Here is a 4,653-nt window from a genome sequence, read left to right as displayed (position 1 = left end):
ATGTATTGGTATGTATTTATATTTATGCATGTGAGAGTCATAGATATAAAGCTAGCTGAAGATAGATTTATTTAATCAGAATTTAGATAAAATAGATGGATCCCTATAGGTGTACATGTTATTTTATCATGAATTTGTATTTCATATATAAGTATCAATATACATACAGATCTATGATACATTTATATCTACTTACGCTTTTATCTAATTATTGTCATAATTGCTAATTTGTACATAAGTATTTAGACACAAAGAACTTTATTTTATTTATTTATTTTCCAATTTGAAAGCAGTTATTTAGTAACTGACCAGATTACAGAAACGTGATAGATCTTTGTTCATACGTCTGTCTAATCGGCTGGTTGATCTGGTCTTCTCTGTTACCAGCATTTCCACTTTCTATAAAATGGGTGGCATTTTTCTTTATCCCATTCCTGGAAGAAGATAATTTTTTTTGTTGTTGTTTTTGGGTCACACCTGGCAGTGCTCAGGGGTTATTCCTGGCTCCAGGCTCAGAAATTGCTCCTGGCAGGCACAGGGGACCATATGGGGCGCCGGGATTCGAACCGATGACCTCCTGCATGAAAGGCAAACGCCTTACCTCCATGCTATCTCTCCGGCCCCGGAAGAAGATAATTTAAAGGGTCAGATAAAGTTGTTTGCTTCTTTAAAGAGTTTTTCAACAGTATAGATTTCATTAAGCTTATCTTCTATGTAGATGATGCCATATTTACCAAGAATTCATGTAATCAGTGCATTATCTTTTAGGACAATTTCCTTCTTGTGGATTTTGCCATAATCATATTTCTGGATAAACTCTTTTTCTGTCTTCAGGTTTGGGTTCCTCCATGTAATATAGGGTTCTATAATTTTCAGCATGCTAATTGAAGTCTTGTTGAGTTTAACAAAGGTGCTAATAAAGACCTGGTGAAGAGGAAGAAGCTGCAACAATTTTTTGAACCTTGGGGCTCACACTTTAGTCATCAGGATTATACCTCTGTTTCTGATGACAAAAGCCACTTTGGGGTCAGCAGGAATGTAAAAGTTGCCAGCATTTTTTTCTTCCTTTTAGCCACATGAATCTCTGTCCTGTACATCTTTCTATACTCCTTTTGATAATGCTAAGCTTTTTCATAGATCACCTTCCTCCTTGCCTTTCAAAGAGTCTTTTGGGCAAATTTCTTTCTTAAGCACTTAATCTTCAGCTCTAAGAAATTTATTCACTTTTTCTTCAAGGTTTCTGGCACATCAGGAAACTTCTTTTTCTTCTTTTATTTGCTACTACTAGAATAGCTGGAACTTTATTTTTATTCTTTTCTGCACCTTCCCTGGTTCCAGTCAGAAAAGTGTCACAGAGAATTTTATACATGTATGTCTAATATGTACATATGTATGCACCTGGTTACCATCAACTTTGTTCATTTGAGAATATATTATGAAAGGCTCTTATAAAGAGACAATTTTGGGCAAAGTTAACAATATAGAAGCTAAGGGTAATTGGTTATTACAAAACATTATTGAAGAAAAGGAAATTTGTCTAAATAATAAAAAACTGATGCAAAATAATGCTCTTGCAACTTATACTAAATGAACAGTAATTTTCCCTTTTGTTCCCTAAACCCTGTTAATAACTTAAGATTTCCATATTTACAAAATTAAAATAGTTATACAAATTGGTACCTCTTCAAATTCTTTTTTCCTATTCTTACTTAATTTCTTAATAATTGGTTTTCTTGCATCACTCCATCAAAACTGCTTTGGACAAGGTCATTAAGGACCACGAGACTGCTAAATGCAAAAATCAATGCATGCTTGCAGACTTAGTGGGGGCACTTGACATGGGTGATCATTTTCTCATTCTTGAAGCACTTTTACTGACTCTGCTTTTTTAAAGTCTCTTTTGTCAATTCCTCATCATTCCCTGGCCTCTTAATGTAAAGAGTAACTTTGGGAAGGGCATTTCAGTTCCTTAGTTTTCTCTTCTTTATTTATCCTCACTCATCCATTTTTATGACTTTAAGTGTTATTTATGGGAGAGAGACACAAAATAGTCTCACTCATCTAAGGAATTAAAGAAAAATAAAAGACTTTATTGTATTAATATCTACAGACAACAGAGATGAGGGCTGAAGGAGAGGCCCACGATATAAAGCTTACCACAAAGAGTGGTGATTTCAGCTTGAGAAATAACTACACTGACAACTATCATGACAATGGTAATGAGTGAGAGAACTAAAATGCCTGTGTTGAATGCAGGCAGGGGGTGGGGGAAGGTAGAAATGGGGCATTGGTGGTGGGAAGGTTGCACTGGTCAAGGGGGTGCTCTTTATTTTATAACTGAAACCCAACTACAAACATGTTTGTAATCATGGTGGTTAAATAAAGATATTGATTAAAAATAAATGTTATTTGTACATGATAACTCTAAACTACTGCTTCATTTGTGACCTTTTATCTAAACTTAAAATACTGCTTAGCCTGTGTTATCAGCTATCTTAATATACAGAAATTATATCATCAGTGTCAAAAATTTGGAATCAGATTGAAAGGATAGTACAGGGGTAAGAATTTTGTCTTTCATGTAGCCAGTTCTATTCCCTGGCACTTCACGTGGTGTTGTCCTGAGCACTGACAGGAATGACACTGTTCATCACACAACCTCAACATATTTGGAGCAACTTCTGAGCACATAGCCAGGAGTAACCCCTGAGCGTTACCGGGTGTGGCCCAAAAACCAAAAACAAACAAAAAAAACAAAACAAAACAAAAAAAAAACCTCAACATATTTCAACTCTGTTCCTCTGAAAGAGGGCTCTGGGGTTTCCTAGTTGAATTTTAAGGTTTTTCTGTCTGCATGAGGAGTGATCCCCACTACAGAGAGGAAATCTGCTGCCTGTATTTATGCAAATCAACATAATGCCATGAAACATTTAAAATACTGAAGGTGCCAAGAAAAGAGAAAAAACAATGTTTCTCAAATTACAGAACATACAGAACAAACGTTATGTATATAATTTAAATTCTAATTTTAAGTTCCATTTAAGAACTCTTTATTTCCTGTAATTCCTAAAGATCCATTTTTTTTCTAAGAGCACCATAGCATGAGTCTATAGAATCTAAGCTTCTTTACTATAGAATTCTCTATACAAAACATTAGGTCATTTCTAATTTAGAGATATACTAATAACAATATATATTTTTTACTATACAGTTTTGTTCTAACAAAACCCTCAAACCTCCTGTACATTTCTTTGTTTTTAACTTTCCTGCATAAAACACTCATCTGCATTACACATTCTAACCTGTTTGCCATTCATCCTCTGAGGGCGGTCTTGCTGCCAAAGACAGCCATGTACACCCAGGTCGAAGCCTTTGTTGATTTGGTGTTCCAGCCTCTTCTGAGGAAAGACAAGCTTCCAAAGTTAGCAGCCTAGAACCCAGTACTAAGGCCTTAAGAGAGAAGCTTTAAATTGCCTGCTGCCAATTTAGAACCAAATTGCTAAATATTCTTGCTCCTAGAAGGACCAAAAATTTTTTTTACCATACTTATAAAGATCTTTAAACCATTTGTTGATTCTTTTTCTTCAAATATGCACAACCTAGTACCATCTCTAGAACCATAGAGATTTTAACATTAAAGCTATCTGAATCCCAAAAAAAAAAAAAAAAAAAAAAAGGAGCCGGGCGGTGGCCGGTGGCGCTAAAGGTAAGGTGCCTGCCTTGCATGCGCTAGCCTTGGACGGACCGCGGTTCGATCCCCCGGTGTCCCATATGGTCCCCCAAGCCAGGAGCAATTTCTGAGCACATAGCCAGGAGTAACCCCTGAGCGTTACCGGGTGTGGCCCAAAAACAAAAAAAAAAAAAAAAAAAAAAAGCTATCTGAAGACCAACACTGAGTTTGACGCAATAAATTTGATATGAAATTCAGTTACTTTAACAATATCATGGCCTTTGCCTGTTTCTCGTCTCCTCTGTCTCCTGAATCTCTCCTGAGGAAGCCAAGGAAGACCCAGCAAGGACTGTCTGCCAGAGGCGCCCCAGCATTCCATCAGTATTCCATCTCTATTTGTTACCCTGTTGGAGAGGCTTACTATTGAGGTTTTCAGTTCAGCTACCATGGTTTTCAGATCTGTTATTTCAGTTTGGAGTATTTGCTGGGACACAGCAAAAACAGTACTGAGAGGAAAATTTATAGCTTTGCAAATACACATCAGGAAAGAAGAAGGAACAATTTAATGATGTAGCTTATAAAATTAGAAAATGATCAACAAAAGGAACCCAAAATAGGGAGACAGGAGGAAATACCAAAGCTTAGAGCAAAAATCAATGAAGTAGAAAACAAAAAATAATACAAAAGATCAACTAAAGCAGAAGTTGGTTCTTTAAAAAAAATAAACAAGATTGATAGACCATTGGCAAAACTCACAAAGAAAGAGAGAAAGAAACTTGATAATCTGTATAGAAATGAAAAGGGGGAGATAACTACAGATTTTGCAGAGATTCAAAGGGTAATCAGAGACTACTTTGAGAAACCATGCCACAAAACATGAGAACCTGAAAGAAGTAGATAAATTCTTAGACTCTTATAACCTTCTGCGGTTGAACAAAGAAGATGTAGCATATCTAAACATCCCCATCACTATTGAGTAAGTT

The 4,653-nt window shown here is 36.0% G+C and overlaps 1 pseudogene; it reads right to left on the bottom strand.

Moving 5' to 3' along the window:
- Positions 1-313: 313 nt before the first annotated feature.
- On the bottom strand, positions 314-4,044 carry LOC126032152 (60S ribosomal protein L7-like; annotated as a pseudogene).
- Positions 4,045-4,653: the final 609 nt, after the last annotated feature.

Source organism: Suncus etruscus, chromosome 16 (assembly GCF_024139225.1).
Source record: "Suncus etruscus isolate mSunEtr1 chromosome 16, mSunEtr1.pri.cur, whole genome shotgun sequence".
NCBI lineage: Eukaryota > Metazoa > Chordata > Mammalia > Eulipotyphla > Soricidae > Suncus > Suncus etruscus.
This window is presented reverse-complemented; position numbering and strand designations above follow the sequence as displayed.